Source organism: Pezoporus flaviventris, unplaced genomic scaffold, assembly GCF_033815535.1.
Source record: "Pezoporus flaviventris isolate CSIRO_AGI_PZ_B2104156 unplaced genomic scaffold, CSIRO_AGI_Pfla_v1 ptg000066l, whole genome shotgun sequence".
Lineage (NCBI taxonomy): Eukaryota > Metazoa > Chordata > Aves > Psittaciformes > Psittacidae > Pezoporus > Pezoporus flaviventris.
This window is the reverse complement of record NW_026892614.1, coordinates 28,090,201-28,111,018: the sequence shown is the minus strand read 5'-3', so window position 1 is coordinate 28,111,018 and position 20,818 is coordinate 28,090,201. Positions and strand designations below refer to the sequence as shown.

The 20,818-nt window shown below is 37.8% G+C and overlaps 1 long non-coding RNA gene across 1 annotated transcript in view; it reads left to right on the top strand.

The window, feature by feature from the left end:
- LOC133278305 (uncharacterized) overlaps window positions 1-20,376 on the top strand; it is a 62,531-nt gene extending 42,155 nt beyond the window's left edge. The window contains exon 2 of the long non-coding RNA XR_009746512.1: window positions 19,909-20,376. This is a non-coding gene — a long non-coding RNA (uncharacterized LOC133278305). The remainder of the gene's footprint in view (window positions 1-19,908) is intronic.
- The last annotated feature ends 442 nt before the right edge of the window (window positions 20,377-20,818 follow it).

Below are 20,818 nucleotides of genomic sequence, written 5' to 3'. Positions count from 1 at the left end.
ACTGTTTTAGGCATTAAGGGGGCTATTCGGGAAGTGGTTGAAAGGACTACCAGCTGTTATGAGGATCTCAGGCCCTGTGTAAGGAACAAATGATGCTGGCAGAGCACAGTGCCTCTGAGCAGGAAGATCTCTGAGTATTGGTTCACCTCACAAGCCTCATCCCAGGGGAATAAGCATTAGAAATCCCTGTCCAACCATGTTTGTAGGCCACTGGCAATCTAGACTAACCAAAACATGACAAGCAGAGTGGCCTTGTTTGATTATTGTTGCAGAACAATCAACACATAGCTGGTATGGTTAAGACTGCTGTATGCAGTGCCTGCCTTAGTTTTTTTTGGTAATCTTTTGTGGAGCCCATCCTTCACCTGTTTTGTTCCAGGTCACTTTGGAGCCTATAACGAAGCATCTGTGCAGAAGCAAATGGCAGATCATATCCTAATGTGCATTGCCAGAGTTCTGGTAAGGCCAACAGCTCCTGTTCAGATCCCAAAAGTCAAAACTTCAGGAAAGGCAAAGCCACCAAACAGAAAAAAGTAAAGGCATGAAATGGAAAAACTCAGGCATTGTTTGTGCCAGCTGCTGGGTACCAAAATTCTGACTACTTGGAGCTGGTGCAGGAGTCCATGGTCAGGAAAGGTTCAACCACAGTGACAAACAAAAATGGAAATACAGCCAAAATAGAAGCTCTGGGATCATGTTTAGAGAAGGCTGGTGACATCCAGAGTCCTTTGATGATACAGAGCAGGAAAGGCAGGACCAGACTAAATGAGGGAAGTCCAGAGAAACTCTTGCATGGAGTTGATGAGCAAACATACCTGCATGGAAACAGCCTGTTAGAAAAAAACTGGGTGAATTTAATGCAAAATCATGAGTTTCAGCCAGAGCAGGGCTGTGCTTCACATTGCTACACTATTAAATTGGAGGCCTCAAGACAGATTTATGGTGCCATCAAACCACAGTCTTAGTTTTACTAACTACTCTGTCTTTTTAATGGTGCTTAGGAGCTTTATTGCAGTTGGGCATTTTGCTGTGTTTAGACATGGTTTTAACAACTGAGATAGCTCTCATGATGCTGTCAATTGCAGTCAGTGTGGAGACATAGAAGTCTTTTCGGCTCTGTAACCTAGTAGACAGGGTTATATTTTGGTCTTGCAGAGATTAAGAATAACTAGAGGCCATTATTTTGAACACAGCTTCCCCCTGTATTTGCTGACGTCCAGTTCAGATGGTGTCAACTGACTTCGTTTGTTAAGAATTGTGTTTAAGCAAGCTAAAGAATTTCTAAAGGAGCAAAACTTTAGAGGCTTTTTCCAGCCTTGAATGACTCCCATGGAGCGAGATAGTTGAAAGGAGACAAGGAGAAAAAGTAAAATGCAGGCAGATCCAACCTAAAATCAAAACTGTTGCTTCATGCTGAGAAAAACAACCAAATGTTCTCTTCTAAACTTTCTTTCAAAATAGTTGAACTTGTTTGAAAAGTCATAATGTGACTTACTTGACTTTTAAAACACAAGATAATTTAAATTTTAAAGGACAAAACCAAACCCTAAAATTTCTGAAAGAAAGAATAGAGGGAGAAAACTTATGTTTTGTCCTACAGTTTTCATGTTAACACAGGAGTGGTACACACTGCAGGAGACTGACTCAATTTTTTTATGAGCCATCAATGATTTATTAGAAATCACCATGTTGTTCCCAAAGAAACAAACATATTTCATTAGGTGGCAAGGGATGGCATAAGGAACTGATCTGCTGAGCTATTCTCTCTCATATCCCATTCTCTCTTTCCAAAATACATTTATTATTATGCAGTATTAGGTGAGGAAGTGAGTTCTGGAAGCCAAAAAGTCCAAGGGACATTATTTAGCATGCTAACATAAGACCAATGTTTCCTAAATCAGGTAGGAAAAAGTATGCCTTAGCTGCTTTAAATAGGGTAGAAACATCCCAAATTTATCCTAAAAAAATGATAGTGTTAGGTTACTATTTATTATTAGTCACAGCTGATTATTTCAGAGATGATAGTTTTGGCTCCATTTTGCAGTAAATCTGCTGTCACCAGCTATGCACTGTGGCCACCCTTCTTGCCAGTAGTCAGCTTTGGGCAGTGGATCAATTGAATGCCTTAAATTCTGTGTTGAACCTTGGCATTATTATGGAAGAAGTCTGCAGCCAATTCATGGGTCCCTGGTATAGCTCCAGCAGCTTAGCAGATGGATCACTAGCAAGTCTTTTCTCAATTTCTCTGTTAAATATTCATGGAACCAGCATGCACATAGGACCAAGCATGCCCCTGGAGGTGCCAGCAAGGGTCTGTGGTTTGGGGAAGATGTCAAACTGGCTAGTGGAAGTCTGAGGGCAGAAATGTTTTCTGCAAGGACCCATCCTTCAGTGCAGAACATGGAGTGACAGCCATATGTGCAACTGTGCTGGTGAATATGTCTGCAGTGCATGCTTATACAATCTATTAATAGGCTAGTGTCATACTGAATGTTAATGTGGGGAAACAGTGAAAGACAATGAGGAAACGACTGGGACTGAGTTGAAGCATCAACCAAAGTAAAAGGCTTCCTCTTAGCTTGCTGTGAACTTGAAGAAAAAAAATCAGCTACTTTGCCCCCCCCCCCCCCCCCCCCCCGAATATATGGCTCTTACTTTCAGAATGTGCTACTGAAAACATTGCGAAATGCAAGTTCATACAGCTCTGCAGATTGCTGAGTGGTTTTAGATCCCAGTCAGGGTTAGAATGATGTTTTCTTTGCTATTATTTAATGTCATTGAAAAAGCAGTCAAATAGGCTTCTGGAGTACCAAGCTTCCTATATGAGTATTGGACTGCCTTATTGGGCAGTACTGTATATCAATACCTACAGTGCTTTTTAACTCTGCAATATCTACAAAGCCTTAGGAGTGCTCTTTGAAAGTCTGCCTATGGTAAAAGGAGGTTGCAATTTCTTACTTTGACAAATTTATGTTTCCTCTTCTATACCAGAAACAGAATTTATCATTATGTCTTATTAAAAATGTTTCAGAGAAGTAATTTGTGGTTGTTACATGATCTATACTTCACAGAGTATGGACAATTGAAAAAAAAAATCCTGGGAAAGAACATGTTTACTCCCTCTTGACAGATTTGCACCCAGCCCTTTGAAATTACACAATGGTGACAAGCTACTATATAACCGGTATTCATAATATAATCAGTTTGAATAAAGGTGAAATATTTCAAGTGAACTTAATGCAAGTCTTTTCATAACATGGTATTACAGAATATATGTGATATTCACATGTAGTAATGAAGAAACAAACATCTGCATTTGCAAGTGACATACTAGTCATAAGTACAATAAGCATTAAAATTAAGATTGGATGCCTGGGAAAGGCTGTATTGCAGGCTCCTGTTTCCTTTTACACAACAACATAAGGCTTTTAATGCTACTTAACTTAGTCTGAAGTCTCCTCCTTAGGCAGGAAATCAGAAATGTGACTGTTTGCCCCACAGCTGGTTCTAAGCATGATTTCATACTGTTGCAGTATTAGCTATATTAATGGAAGAAAATTAGTGTTCTAGTACTGTCTTCTATTTCCCAAATGATGCAACAGAGTATGTGTTTCCATAGGACATCGTAATCTGTACAAAAATGGTGTGGTATATTAACTGGTTTTTAGATACACTTCAGATATTTGTCACAACCTGAACTGTGTACCACGATGTTTTTGCAAGGTGATGTAGTAAAGTACACAGCTCAGCTAATATACCATTAAACATTGTATCCAACATAGTCTGGTTATCCTTGTAGCCCAGGAAGATCTTTTCTCTGTGATAGATAGAGGTATTTCTGAAAAGCTGCTGTCTTAATTTGTTGTAAGAAGTAGTCTTTCAGTCAGCTCAAAACTAACACAAACCAAGTGTTTTAGAAAGAAAATTTAAAGTATGCAAACTGAATTTCATTTACAAAAAGGACGATAGAGACTATCACCCAAAAGTATGTGTATAATACCAGGAGATTAAATTTGACACTTGTAAATGAACATATTTGAAAAAGTAAATGCCAGTTTACTTTAAAAACAAAACTATTTTTGCGGTGTTTGTAGTCAGTTGGGCTGGGGAAGGGGAAATAGGAAAATACTCCTAAAGGAAAATTTTGTTCTTTTTCTGTCAATAAAAGTTTGTTCCTTGAGACTGATTGTTCCGACCTTCCTTGAAGTTCTTTGGTAGAGACAAATAGTGAAAAAAATCCTGATTTAAAGCATAGTTAGAAAACTGGCATTTATGCTTATGACCGGAAATATGATTTCAAAGCTTCTGTGCAGTTATGACTGATTTCTTTCACTGGGGTGTACAACTGTTCAGCATATTTGATCCACTGATTGTTCAAGATGGACTCCTTTTATTGGTCTTTCTGTGTGTGACCATGATCACTTCCCTTAATTTTTGATATTTCACTACATCTATTAGAAAAAATGAGTAATAGCTCTTGCCTAAGTGTTGATTCATTCAAATGTTAAATCATAAAAGCATGGATAAGTGACTAATTAATGAGTAACTGTATCAACATCTTCAGTCAGAATATCCCCTCTAAAACTACAAAGAACATATTAATCAAGAACACAGTGTCACATGCTTTTGGGCACTAATTTATAAATTATTCTGTTCCTTGTATGCTAGCAATTGAAAACCTGCTTTACAGAAATGTTGGGAACCTAATTTAAAACTTTGTAGACTGTAATTTTGGCTAGCTCTTGAAATATCATGGCTTAAACCATTCATACTGGAAATGAAGTGAATAGGACAGATCACTTCCTAGTGAAAATTAATCCAGTAAGTGAAAATTTATTTTTGTTCCAGAATATATCCTTGCTCATTTGGTTTATAAATTTATAATCTATTTATTTTTCTTCACTTAGGTAACACACCTTTAGCAATGACTATGAACAGCCTTCTACCAGTATTGGAAAATCTTAGTTAAAGCTAAGAAGGAAACATTTGTCATGTTCTAATAAACCATTAAAAAACTTGAAACATATCATTTAGTTAATCATGAAGTGTTTGATTTTTGATCACTGTTACAAATAAAAATCAAGCATTCCAAAGTAAGAATTAGATTGTAACTGAAGAGTTATTTTCTTTTTGTGGTAATAAAAAAAGAAATAATAAATAATTAACATCTTCAGAGTACTTTCAACATTTTTCCATGTAAAAAATTTACAGCACTTGACTTGTTCCTGTTACTAAAGTAACAACTGTTACTTTAGCCAAATAGTTTTTAACACAGAAACAAGTTGTAGAAAAACTCTCAATCATTTTTTTAGTTTCAGTAGTATTTTATTAATATTTATTTCACAGTTGTTCTGTTTGTTAGATAAGCGAGAAGTGAACTTCACAAACATGTGAGTGTTAATTATAGTATGTTTGATAAGCAACTGAAAGTTCTCATTTCCATTTTGACTGATACTAAAATAGCCCATCTGATGATATTTTGACACATCTCTTTAAAATACTCTGGTAAATAGGGAAGACAAATAAATGTGTGAAAACAGAAGCAGAAGAATATATTTTTTTTTAAGATCTGAGAAGCTTTGAATTTGTTTATTATTTTCAGCAATATGGTTAATTCTTCAGTAGAGTGGAATTGCTTCAATTACATTATGTCATACTCCACAAGTGTTGGCTTGGTACTACCATAGTACTTCTTGATCTGGTTGCGGTAGGTATACAATGTATGCACACACATGCAGTTGGGTGAGACAGAGAGGGAGGAGGAGAATTAATGCAATAGTAAGAAACCAACATGCTAACACATTGCATCAAAATAGGTTGTTATCATCTGTTCCTGGTAGAAGTCCAGCCACATATGTCACAGGGAACCTTATGGGTATAGAGGAATTGTGTGTTAAGCATGTGCTGCAGTGTGCCCTGCTGAATCCTGTTCCTCTCATCATCCAGGCATATGGCCAGGACCATACCATGTTAAGCTCTTAAGGCCACAATGCTCAGGTTTCTTTCTCAAGGATAGCAGTGATACAGTGAAGCCGAATAGAGTGTAATTAGGTTTCATTCCAGCAGGGATCAAGATATGACTGGAGAACTCACTTGACTTGTACGTCTGAGGAACATTCCAGGTCCCTGACCTTTAGATGACAATGTGCATAAAAGGACCATCTAGATCCTTAATGAAACTCTTAAATTACTTTTAAAGGAACCACTTAAAATCTGAGTCAAGAGGCAACACGTATGTCCAAACACAAAAGCAGTGCTCTAGGATTTCTTTCCTGCATTCATTTACGCCTTGTGAAATTGTTTTCTGCACTGCTGTGATACAGTTCCTTCCATTATTCTCTCAAAGGAATCATAGTCTCATATTTTTTCCCCTTTGGTGTGTTTGGCTTCCTGCTTTAATCTAATTCTCACAGCTCAGGGGAATCATCAGACCTGGCTGAGATTTGTATCTTTTCAGAGAGCTCATCAATAGTTTACATAACGCTGTGGCAGGGCCAGGGTTCACACAGCTGGAGAGCTACTCGGCAAGAGTCCCGAGTTAAGCAGAAAAAGCCGCCTTGAGATCTCAACTTTGTTTAAAGAGGGATTTTTTTCTGAAGAAGAAGCCAAAACAACACAAAAGCGGTGTGTGCAGGTTTGCTGGCAGCTGGTGTGCTGTGACTGATGATGCTTGTGTTAATTATGCTCTCACTATTACCATGTGATCCACCCATCTGCTGTTCGAAGCCAGCTGTTTTCCTTTATCTTCCTGTTGAACTACCAGTTATTCAGGGCAGTGGCCATCTTTAGCTGGTGATCAAGGAGAGAAGCAAGCACAGTGAAACTCTGATATGATGATAGCAGTGTTATTACTCAAATAATCAAATTAAAAAGCTAGTAAAATACAGCTTTAGCAGTATTATGTTTTCCAGCTTATATGTCTTTAAATATTAATTAGGAAGGGACCAAGAATGTGTTGGGAAGATTAAATTGTTGAGTTTTACCCTTCCTGGAATTCAAAAAATGTTCTTAGCCAATGTCAAATGTCTAATACTGCAAGTTTTAATAAAAAATGTTTGCCATGCAACAAATACAAATGTATTTTACCTGATTTACTTATTTCTCTCTAATTTGTGACTGGTTGCTTAAGTCACACAATAGACTTCCTGCCCTTTACCAGATAAGCCCTACCTTTTAGCCTGGAAAAGTCATGCCTTTTAGCCTTTTGTTCAACAGAGCACTGGCATTCATGTGGAGAGCAGCCATTCTCCAGGCAGTCATACACATGGAAAAAAAAAAATTTCCTGTAAAATAATGAAAAAGGCACATGAACATAGTTAAAACAAACAGCTGTTCAGAACTAAAAAAAGTTTGTGAACTGTTGCTTTGCAGTGTTTGCTCAGTTCTTGACCAAACAACCAAAGATATATATATATATATATATAAAACCACACCAAACACAACAGAATAAACAAAACTGTTCTTATTATTCCAGAATTCTTGTTCTGGCCTTTAACCAGCAAATATAATCTTGTTTTCTCCCTCGGAAGAACACCCTCCACCTCCACCCTGCCTTTAATGGTCCCATGTCTTATTTTTCTGATCTCATAAAATATTTTCCTTTAAGAAGCAAAAAGATCCCAACCAACCAAAAAAACAAATAAAAATCAGTTAACAGGATTTCTTAGCGATCTTACCCATGCATAAAGAAAAGGCTATACAATATTTAAAATTACCTTAATGTTGCCCTGTGGAAATTTTAGGAATATTATTATTGTTCAGATTATCTTTAGCTTTCCTCATTCTGCTGATCTCTTTGAACTACATCTCAAAGCCTACTTTTCCCTTAAACATCATTTGATCAAAAGGGTTAAAAGAGAGTAGAATTTGAAGGGATATAATATTGCATGTTAGAGACTGGAAATTTCTGCAGGATAGACTTGTTCACACTGCACAAATATTTAGGCCTTTCCTTTTGTCACATGTGGGAAGTACTAAGTGAAACTAGTCTGAATATATAAGATGTGTTGATATAATGGCATGCTAGAAACAGAAATTTGCAATTGCCAAGTTTTTCATGTAATTGAGACGTATCAGAGAAATTTGAGATTTCCCGTGTGTTCCTTGAAATTTCATGGCAATATTCACAGATCTGACTCAAATGTAATTCTTAGTTGAGTCAGTGCTTTCAAGTTTCTGTGACTTATACTTTGCTAGCAAGATATCTTTTGTAATTGGAAAGATCTTGAGTGTATGCAATCAGAAATGCAGAACTTTAAAAATAAAGTCTAAAAAATATAATTTAAACTTTCAGAATTTTTGTAAATACATGAAAAATATTAATCAGTCTGATGTTGCTATGTAATGTGATAATCTGCCTGAGCTCAATTTATTTTCCAGCATAAGGAAAATCTGATATCACTGACATATTGCAGCCTGGATTGAGAACTAAGAAGGAAAAAGTATTCAAGGCTATGAATGAAATAATTCTTAAGGGAAAACTGGAGTCCCTCATTTAAAAATCTGGCTCCTATAGCTCTGGCTTATTGCATTTGAGTGAGTATTGGAGGGATTTATGAAGAGTCAGAGATTCCTCTTGTTAGCAGTGGGTTACACTTAATTTCAGCATGGCAGCTGAGATAAAGATGCAGATTCTTCCTGTCATCCTAGTCTTAATGCATCTAACAGGAGCTCTGGCACTTCCTCAGAGCCAAGATTTTAATCTTAAAGTTTACTGTGAATTTTTCTGGATTTTGATTTTTTTATAAATCTGAACAAGTTGAATAGATATTTTTCTTGTGGCTTTATTGTTTATGTGTTTTCTTTAAAGCTCTGGCCACTTGTTTGTAAGAAAAGTCGCTAAATGACATGTCAAATTTTCTTGAATAGATAATCCAATTCTTAGAAAAAATTCCATCATCTACTGTTGTCTCCAATTTCTCAGTCATATGTAAACATTATTCCATGTTAATTCTTCCTGAGTGTAAGTATTACTTTGAAAAGTGCGGTAACTAGATTGCTTTGTGTACTTCTAACATCTAAAGAAAAATGGACCCTTTAAACACATATCAAAGCAATTAACCTTCTTATCATGTGCTTGGGAGCATGCAAGGTGAAGCAGCACTCTGGTGGCGTCATTGTCAGGTCACCCTACAAATAATAATGAAATCATACAGAAAGGCGTGCCCTGAGGCATGCTGTTGCCATAATTAGGTTGAATGCTCCCTTGGAAATGATGCCTTATTGCAAGAGCATTTGCAGAAACTAATTGTGGTATGTTTTTGCATCAGCATTGGCGTACTGCATCATTTATGGTCTGAAAATAGCTGTAATTGTGTGCATGATTGAGTCATTTCCTGAATTTAGTATCCTAAGCAGAGTACGAATTAAATGACTAACACACTCTTGACTTTGTCATTTTTTTTTTATCTCTGGCTGGATTCTTAAAAATATCTCTCTGTGCTTTTGCATTTTTAAGCCAAATTAGATTTGGTGTATTTTAGTGCTGCTGAAACTGACAGGTTAGCAATAATCATTGTTCCCAGACAGAGCTCACACAGGTACTGTGAGATCTTCCCAGCCCCTTGCAGCTCTGCCAGTGTGTTTCTGATCAGCACCACATCTGCTGTGCCAGGGACTGCAGGTTTATTCTGAACAGTAGGTGCAGTGAATTTTTGAAACGGAGAAATGGTCAGTGGGTGATGAGGTTGAGGTCGTAACTCCTGTTTCATTTGCAGCTCAAGTTGGAAACAAATGCACTCTCCTCAGGTACCTCTACTCTTATATCATATAAGCCTACACCTCAGGAGGACCCATTTCCTCTGAAATTTTGCCTGTGGTCCTCTGCAACTCACAGGGGCACTTCCTCTTTGTTGTGAGGCTGCACTCTTGTCTTTTTAACTGGCAGATCCTCCAGAGAGGATGAAATGACAGTTGTTTGCAGTCTCGTGAAAGCAAAATAAACAACTGGCACTGTTTTTTAAAATAGCGCTAAAGATCTGGAATCCTGCTGCCACTCAGAGGTTGCAGCATATTAATTATGAATCATCAATATTTTTGGTGCCATTATTATCACACACACAAAAAAGGAACCTAAGGTACTTGCATTCATATCAAACCCTTTTATTTCATTTATTTGGACTGCTTTTCTATCCTGTACCAGTTAATCACTAGCCCTATTTCAACTCAGAATCTGAATGTTATTTACCATCTGTCTCCAAGGGATGCACTTGCCAAGTCCCTTAATTTGCTATAATTGGCAGGTTTTCAGTGTACATAATTTATATTAAAAAAAAAAAAAAGCCACAATCCTGAAAAAAAGAAGATTAATTAAACCATTTCTTCTGGGCCCCTAGAAGTGTTCCAAAAGGATGGCTTTAAGGCCGCAAGGTCTGCTCTGTGTATGTGCTGTCACAGCTGATCACATTAAAAATGTATGTTGGGTTGGTCCCTTGTGCCTCTCCGCTGGTCAGAAGGATGTCACTGGCACCTGGGTAACATCACACATAAACAGTGAATTAAACATCTTGCATTTGCATTTGTGCCTTTTGTTCACACACTAGAAACTCCTAGGCTGCAGTATAATTTATGGATACCTCAATGTAAGCAATTCTGTAGCTGATATGATTGGAAACACCATGGAAGATAAAAAAAAAAAAAAAAGACAAGCCCAAACCAAAAAAAAATAACATAACCCCAAGCAGATGTACAGAATATTAAATAGAGCCACTGAAAGACCACAAATGGACTGAAAGACATCGCACATGTGGTTTGTAAACATGATTTATACCTTCCTTTCTCTTAGCTTCTCGCTCCTGACAGCACCTGGTTAATGAGCGCGTAGTGCAGTGATGTAATGCCCTGTGTAGGCAGCTGTCAATCTGGGGGATGTCAGCAGTTCTCCTGAGTTACCTGTATGAGGATGCAGCTGACTGCTATGTCTCTTCTGCTGCAGTTCTCCCCCTGCCCTTTCAAGACAGTGACAGATACAAGGTTGATAAAGAGATGGCGATGATTCATTATGATTTGGCCTGGAAAAGAAAAGGAACAGATGAATGTGGATATTTCCTTGTTCCTTTTACCAGCTCTATGATGATATCCAAGTGATATGTGAGACCTTCATCAGCCTCCAAAGTTGCTGACATGTGACCATACAACCTTTTTGTGTGCAAGTCACTGTGTATTTATTTATGTAAACCACCCGAGAAAAGTATAAATTAACTAAATATTGTTAAAGCTGGAAAGGTCTGCTCCTATTCCTACTCCATTATAATTTGACATGTACCATTTCAGACTCAAATGAGAGATGCTTTTTTCTTGTGTTGCTCATTTTCCAGTGGCTCAAATATCCCCTTTTTCAAACTCGGGTATTCAAGTTTGCTAACACTTACTTTTCTAAGGCACATTGAAAACATAGGTGAAGTTAGAGAGGAAATTTTAGTTTTCTTTTGACTTCATGGAATTTCGGTCATCTTTTCTTCAGGGAAAACATATTTTCTAATGTCATGACATGATTATTTCTCATAGTATTTCAAATGGAAAAATGTAGGCTTTGTGACTGGACATAACCCGTACTGATAATAATGGTTTAGGAGGTCATTCTGAAATAAGGAGGGATGAAGCAATAGTTGTAGTGTTCACTAGATTAGATACTGACAGTTCTTTGAAATCTGTTTTGTATGGAAAAATACTTTCAAGGTTTCCTTCCCCAGTAAAATTCTGGAAAATTTCCTTCCAGGGCTGGTTTCTGTGGAAATTAAAACTTTTCCAGTACAGCAGAAAAGTACTCAGATAAATACGACAGTGGATATGACATAACGTCTAGTTGAAGACGCCCCTGCTCATTGCAGGGGGGTTCGACTAGAAGACCTTTGAAGGTCCCTTTCAACACATACTATTCCATGATTCTTTGATTCTATGATTCTACAAATTCCTAAATGTATTAGATCAGAGAGAGACAGCAATATTGTGAAATGAAGCAAACCTGAACAAATATACATCCTGAACTGCTTCCCTCAGAACTGGGAGACTGAAACCTGCTGACACTGGCAAAAAAATTAAGACAGATATCACTCTATGGAACAACAGAGATCTTGGGAAACTAGCAAGAATAGAGACCATCAGTTCTCCAGACTTATACTGAGGTCTGCTGTGAGACACAGCTCTCTAAGACTTTGTAATATGAAGTCTTATCCCTTCCCTTAGTTGAAAGACTTCAATAAAAGTAATATTTTCCTTGTCATGTTAAGGTCTAGGAAGTAATGTGGGCTGTAACCAAAACTTTCCCTGTTCTGCTGGAAATGGGACTAGTTATTCAAGTGTTCCAGGATATTCTAGACTGTGTCACTGTTTTCTGCAACTGAAATGCACTAATTCATAGCCAAGCTCATTAATAATTGACCTACATCAGGGATGCCATGCTTTTCCCAAATAATATTTTATGCCTGTATTGGGGTGTTTATTGCCTGTCCAATTCCCAGTGTAAAACTAAAAGCTTAACAATGCCTTCAAGCATCTCTACAAAATTTTGGCAACTGAATTGCTAAATGGGTACATTAAATATAGAGGGGAGGGGACATATTCCCTTTAGCCTCTTTCTGGACTAATTGCACCAGGAGTTAATGAATATTCTTATACAATATTGAAGTCACAAGGTAATATGGTCCAAAAAGAGAGTCAAAGCTTCACAAAATGTGTATATGAAACCAGGAAGACTTGTTCCTTTCAGTGATTTAATTTCTTGCAAATGCATTGCAGGCTCATTTGTTGTTGCAGGCACTCTTGTGAGGACATCAGAACAAGCTCCAGATTTTCTGTGATCTTTGATAAGTAAGATGCATAGAATTTGGTCTGGTCTAGATAATTACTCAGCGTGTCTGAATCATTGGCTGCTCAGCGGATATTGACAGCTATGAGACAGAAAGAGGGGCACAGTTATTTTGCCCAAACTGTTATAAGCATGAGTGAGACAGATGGTTATCTTACATAAACCTTGCACCTTAGGAGAAACTATCCCGTACATTGCATGGCAGTTCTAGATCCAGTTTTCTTCTTGATTGATGGCAAAGTCCATATCACAAATCTGTCATGAGACTGAGAGCACCTGAGGCTAAGGCATTTCAGAGATTTTCATTCTAAGTCACAGCACCTCTCTATATTTGTGTATCTATCTACCTGTCTATCTATCTACCTACCTTATCTCCCCAAACTATTGTTACTTTTAAACAAGCACCTGACTTCTTGTTAAAAGAATTTTTATCTAGCCTTTCTTACAAGCCTGGAAGTACAAACCAACCTTAGACAGTGAATCAAAAGAACACAAACTGTATTTTATTCAAGTTTTATACTTTTGCAGTCAAATGTCTGATTTTGCATGGATCTAAAAAATTATTTGATTTTCTGGTGTTAACAAAACACTAATCTTAACGCATTATTTTCCAAAGCACAGAGTCTAAATTTGATAAGCATGTTCCATTCCCTGTTCTTGTACATACATGTAAATATCATCTAAATAAGGCAATTCAGTTTTTAGCCATACCCAAAAGACACAGATATGAGGTAGCAAGTCATATTGATCTTTTGAAGGCTGGACCAGTTTCAACTTCTTATTTCCCCTGCCTTGTCGTGTGAGGACTAGGTGCTTTAAAGTGAAATGTACTTGAGAAAGGCCTTTTCCTGGTAGTTTATTTCAGTGGCTAGGATTTTAAATGATTTTTTAATGTTTCATCCAAATCAGACATGTTCTGGAAAAACACACGTATATTTATAGCACATCTTTCATCAAAATACCTAGGAAAGAAAAAAATAACAGTCAAAGATAACCAGTAATGGAAGGAAAGGTACAGAATTATTTACAGAGAGTGCCTATTTAGAGCCTATGGAGTTCAGATAAAGTCTATTTCCTTTCATACCTAGAGTACATCAAGCTGAATTTAAATGCTTTTAGTTTCTCAGAATAAAACAATCTAAATGGGGAAAAGATGAGGAGGAGACTAAAGACAAGCACATTCTTATGTTTCTACATAGAATGCTCATCATGCTATCTATCAGAAGGACTTTTTTTATGTATAAACTTTTTGTGTTACCCGTGTCTTATCTAAGTATCAATGGTCGCCTTCTGGAATAAGCTCTACTGAAAATCCAGTTTCCTCAGGCCTTTAAAACTCTGATCTTTACTGAATTTCTCTAAGGGAAGCTGAGTTCTCTCGGAAATGTGGCCTTTGAAGCAGGCATGGTGACATTTATATACAAGTCAATCTATGGATAAGATTTCAGTTCTTGGTGTTTTCAGAGCAGTGGCTCTCCTTTAACATTGGAAGATATGTCCTCTGCACTACAGTTCTTTTATTTTGTTATTTGATTCACGCAGCTTTCAGTGGCTATTCCAAAGAACGGCTGCAAGGTCACAGGAGTCTTTGCTGATTCAGGAAAGACACGTTTCATTGCAAAAGGCTGCTTTTATTTTGGTTTTGTTTTCCAGCGTGTGCGCATGGAATGCTGTTGTGGTTGTTTCAATGTTTACAAGATATTTCCTTCAGTGATAGTTTCATTTCTGCCAAAAGAAAAGTAAAAAAAAAATCCATTAATGAGCTGACAGTGCTTTTAATACTGATTCAAAAGGAGAGGGAATGCTTGTGTGCCAAACAAATGTTTGGAACAGTCTCAGACAGCAACATTTGTTCTGCAAGGGAATGATCCACAATAGGACACTTCAGCTGCTGAACATCTAAAAGTACTCAGATGATGTAGTGCTCAAATGATCAGCCTGTTTCCAAGATAAGTAGCACTTCTGTTATCGTGGTAAAAGGATGTGCTCTACCTAATGCAGAGGGAAAATCTCCCAGCTCAAGGTTTAAGACTTCCCACGGGAAAAGGTTGCAGAGCTTTTGGCAGAAGTGTGAATGTGGGAGTAGTACATGTCTTGGCTCATCAAGAAGGGGGATGCTCTTGACAGCATAGAGGCACATTCTTAATGTTTTTCAAACTTTCTGACACACTTTTATCTGTTATGAGACCATGACAAAAATGTTGCAAGCATTTTTGTGAAATCTTAGTCTCATTTTCTGACCAAAATCTTATGAGAAAATGACAGCAAAGATTGAAAAGTAGGATTTCTTGCTTTCACAGGCACTATGCTGTCTGAAATCATTCCCAAAAGAATGAGGATGAGCATGAGCAAGGAAATAGCAAATATACCTCACTAGAAAGCTTCTAAAACATTTTCATTTTTTATTCGTAATAGTTACTATATTTTTCAAGAATTTTCCACCAAGCATGGAATTTTGCATTGAGCTTTGAAGATTATTCAAGAGGACAGTTGTTCTTTTCTGGTTTTCACAAGCTTGGCCTAGAGGTCCATTTGAAGACTGAACACTCGATGTTGCTGGGTGCATTGGTTTTGTTTGTGTAATCTGAGTGAAGGCTTACCTTCTTTGACTTTCTCTTGCAGGAGGTCTTACTAACTTGGAATTAACTTGATATTACCTATAACTGTAGGTAGCCAATTACACTTAGAGCATGATTGTGAGGGAATTATTCTGCAGACTTCAGAGAAGCTGCTTGTACATTTCCACCTTGGAGAAGCATCAGAATATGGCCCTGTTCACTCAGACCAAACAATGTGGATATTCTTACTGATATTAAGGTAACTTGTGTTGATTTACTCCACAGATGATCCTTTGGACTCAGATCTCAGCTAGCGTTAATTGATGTAGCTCTGAATTTAATTAAACTTTGGAAGCTCTCACTGCCTGAGAATCTGTCTGTCCTGTAGGTTGCTTTAGGAATAAGCTTATATTTGGCTTGATCTATTCACAATTGAAATTTATGCTTTAACTGAAGGTAAATGATGGCTATTTAGTGATTAATATCCTGTTATCATGCCAAGTCAACTTCAGATGTGCTGACTTAATTTATCACTAAACAGCACTTACTGTCTAACTGTAATTATAAGAAAAAGCACATCATTTGGACCTTTGAGCGATCATGTGGTCAGACCACCCCTTAAAGTTTGCCTCTAATTTTCTATAAAGCTAGGACTTTCTTCTCTGGGGAGATCTTTGCAAGTCCTTTGCAAAAAGGAGAATCATAGGGAAGTGGAGGCTGCAGTTTTGAAGGCAGTTTATGAAGCTGAAGCTGAGATGGGACACTTTCAGAAAGATCAAAGGCAGCAGCAAGATAATTTTTGTTAGACAAAAAGATCAATTGCTAATTATGACATTATCACAGTGCAGGCATGTGTGTGTGTATTTATGTGTGTGTGTAAGGATTAGTGGTGGGTAAATTGTAGTCAAGCAAGGTGCAGATGGGCCAATCATGAATGTAACAAGGTTTAAGTCTCAGGGACCCTTAAGGAAAAAGGATGTAGTTGCAGTAGGTGCCATGATCACCTTCGCTTCTTTTGGAAAAGATAAGGACTTGGGCTGCTTTGAACATTCTCAGGGTCCTACTGAGTACTGCTTGCAATGGTGTGATTCACCACTGCATTGAAAGAAATTTTTCTTCCACCCAGCTTCAATAATTCTTTCAAGGGGAATGCAGCGAGGACCTCATTGTACAGCACTGTGTTTTGAGAGTGATTAAGATGAAATTTCATGTCTGCTCAGATGTACTGTGTTTCGGGGGCAAAAATATTCTGTATGTATGTTCTTTCTTCAAATAACAGAATTCCTCCAAGAAAACAAAACCTGCTTGCTTCAGCTCTGAAAGGCAGTAAAGAGGTGAGATTGCCTGCAGTTGGGTCCATGCCTGTCTATTTCCAAAGGCAGGGAAATTATAATTTTTTAGAAATTCCCTGAGGCAGCAGTAGCCAAGCCAAGTTGGCTCTAGCCAGCTCTTGTTTGTAAAATGTAATTCTGTGGTAATGAGCTGGTGACAACTTGAAGAAAAGAGTCTAAACATCCTGAAAACAATTCCAAACATGACTAAATATGAGAAGAAAACTTCTAATAACTGCCTCATGGGAATCAAGAGCAGTACATGCAAATCCAAACATCATTTATTTTCCAGACAAGAATATATACGTTATGATCCTCTTCCTTTTTTTTTTCCTCCCTGAATATATATGTAGGTAAGTATATATCTCTATACCTGTTATTTGTCTCTCCAAATGACCTATATTTCATGCAGGAGTTAGCAGTTTTGTCATTGTTGGAAAAAACAGAAATTGAAGTCTTAGCCAACACCTGATGTGACCACAGGAGATGTAAACTGATTAAAGCTCTGTAGTGATGATCTATCTGCCTGGAGATTTTTATGCTACAGCGTTTTGATTCAACAATTCATGAGACGCTAGGCAACAATGCATCAAAAATAGCCAACTAATACAGAAGAATTTGCATTGTTTATTTTAGCAAAACATGAAATAACCAATATATTGTATACTAAGTGGAATCAAGCTGGTTTGTTATCTCTGAAACAATCCACTGTATTCCTAAGCAACATAACATACTCTTCTTCTGATGTTTCCCCTTACCAGTTTATGGCTTGGCCACCGAAGCTGATATAAATTTCTTTCACTCCTGATATGTTAAGAGGCAAAGAATTTTATTTCAGTTTAAGGCACTATGAAGAACTGCCGCAATAATGTTGAAGGCTCCATAGTCTAAAAATGTAATTTCTTAGAATATGAATACTGGTTTTTGGACCTAAGGAACACAGCATCCTCTATGTAGCCCTGTTCCATGTCCCAGACCTCTAGACCACTTGCACTGAGTGTAATTTCTTACAAAACCATGTCTGTTTTTACCTCCTGAGCAGTGAAAACAATCTTAGAGAAACCAACGTATTGGGCTTAAAAATTTCAGACCAGTGTCAGACTTCAGAGGCAGCTTGCTAGGGAGTTACTGTTGTATGTGTGTGAGTGAAACTGCTTGCATTAGCAGTCTTAGTTCAAAGCAAGTCAGGCTGTAAGACAGCTTGCCAGGGGTTGAATCCTAAGTGTTACCTGTTAATGGATAAGCAGGGCACTAACACTCAAATCCTGTTACTCAAACGGTAATCACAAGCAAGAGTGTTTATAGTGGAAACCTGAGACTCATCTGAGGCATTTGAATAGCATGTTATTAATGATCCCATTTTAAGGAAGTTCTTGCATAAAAGAATTACTAAGAGAGCATGTGATGACTCATTAAACAGAAATTCAGACTTCATTTTGCTTTGTACAGCTTGTCTAGTGCCCATGTTTAATACTTTAGAGTTCTTCCAGAGTAATGGGAATGGGGGGAAGGCATATTTCAGAGTACACTGGCAATTTATTTTTTTACCATAAGGGATTTCTGTCTCTAACAATTATGCTAGATGAATCTGATAACCATTCAGTAACACTGAGATGGATTTTTACCACAGTAATTACTTTTGTGGTGGTTTGCTGCAGAAGATAATACAATGCAGTGGGTGGCTATTCTGTGTCTTGAACATCCACATTATCTTCTCACCAGATATAGTCTTGAAAACTTTTTATGGAGTCTGAGAGAACAGAAATATAGCTGGATGTTCTCAGAAGTAGAAAAACAAGAGCAACAAATTTTGGGAAAAACAGACTCAGTTGTAAGATCCTTTGTAGCAGAGACTGAGTTGGCCCTTATGGCTGCTGCAATATTAAAAGGAATAATAATTCCAAGCATTTAATGATCCAGGATCCCAGTCCTATCATCTTCTCTATGGTAGCCAACAGTAAACTCATTAAAAGCCTCTCTTCAACATTCTGAAATTACCACTTAACACCAAGAGTGATATCATTTTTTATACCACTGTGTTGCAAATCTATTTAACTTCCAAATACCTATGCCCACTGTCTTTGTAAGCACATGGATAAAGGGGAGCTTTATCAGGCTGTGTGAACATGTTTTGCTTTGTTTTGTTGCAGCAACAGAGCACACTCTTTGCAAGATTGATATAAGAAATTTTCACTCTTGTTGTCTGACCAGAGTATCAATGCTTCCTGCTGATGAATGTGTGTGTTCAGCATAGCTGCACTCCAGAATTTGCTGGTTGGGTTTACAGTTGAAAATCCAGTAACATCAGGTGTTTTTCCTCACATTGATTCCTCTTATTCAGAGATACAAAGCTTTTCACACTAGTTGGTTAAGTAAGCCTCACAGATTCAATATTAGTGCACCTTGTGAAGCAAAGTTGGAGGGAGCTGCCTGGGGATAGCCAGTGAGTCAGCAGCAGGGCTGAAAACACTCAAGGAGCCCTCGGAGGTAATAGCTCTTATCCTTTTGACCACCAAACTGCAGTAAGTGCTTGCTTAAGTGCTCGGCTGCTGTTGAACCTTGAACTTTCAAGGACATCAGGATAGCAGATAAATGCTGAGCAGACATCTATTTTTTTTTCAGCGGAGGGGAATTAGCAGCCAAAGGGTTAATGGTACTTGCTGGAAGACTGCAGCAATTGAATGCTCACTGCCTCAGCCCTGGGGCCTTTCTCTGAGGGTTTTCGGGAAAACAAGGCCAGGACTCTTCGAGGGAAGATAAAAGGTTCAAACACAGAGGTTTCTTTTGCAGCGTGGCAAAAAACAACTGTATATTCATTTGCATTGTTCAGGGAACTTTTATTCAGTTGCAGTTCCAACCCTCTTGATCATACTGCTGAGTGTTCAAGGCCAACAACTGGAGAGTCAGTGGTGGCTATTGTAGCTGGGCAGTGCCCTGACGCTGCCAGACAAGAGAGGGGATCCTGCAAGCCTCTGAGGACAGCCCTGCTTTATGCTGCTGGCAGGGAAATTTCCTTTATGAAGAAAAATCCTTTTCTTTCCTCTCCTTCGTTCTTTGAAATAAGATTTGCTCAAAGCCCCTCCCAAGAGGTATGTCTGTGTTGAAAGGGCACTGGGCAAATGTAAGCCCTTGAATATGGGAAAGCATAGGCACATGATGTTAATGGCATTACTTGCTGTGCTTTAAATTAATCACTTATGTATGTCTTTTGCAGAGCCAAGACTATGATGAGCTGTCAGCCAGTATAAAGCAGAAAAAGGGCAGATTTTACAGTTGCTGTAGATGCCTGATATCAGCTTCTCTGGAAACATTCTAGGATATTTTTGGTTCAAGATTGAGAAGTCACCAGATAAATTATTAGCCAGTTGAATCCTACTTATTTTACATATATGAGCAAACTACACTATTGAAACAATATTCTGCACTTAGCGCTGTCAGAGGATATTCACACATTGTTCTTAATGTGTTGTTTCTTTCCCAGAGCAATATTAGTTTAGATGTTTTAAACATGAACCTGATTTTACATCTTCATTTGCAGCCTGTTTTGCCCAGTATTGACAAGATGTGAATCTTCTTTCCACCATGAAGCTGCAGGCCTGGATTCTCACTGTTTACCTATACTGTTGTACAAATTATGTCATTATACTGGTCTAAAAAATGTCAATAAAGGAGTTTTAATGGGTTTTGAGAGTGTGCAGACTGCTTGTAATAGACTAAATGCTGCCACCGGGTTTTTTTATGCAACATTTTTTGGAATCTGGCTCAGATTACCAGAAGAGTTGTTAATTTTGAATTTGTTTAGTTTAAAAAGAAAGAAATGCAAACACAGAGGAGACAATGCCTTAAAGTAGAGAAGAGTGCCAGGTTGTTCTCATTTAAGAAAAACTTTTGTCCCTTCATATCTACCTCCAGCTGGATCTCTGTGAGAAAATTGCCAGGCCCTTTAAAGACACTAAAGGGGAAACCTTTGCTAAGACTGCCCTTCACCCCAGCTCCTGAATGTCTTTTGATAATGCTCTGCAGCTTCCTAAATATGCCTATGAAAAAAAAAAAACCAACCCAAAAACCCCTCACAAAGCAGAAGCAAAAGAATTCTCCTGAATGCTCCTGAATGACCTACTGTG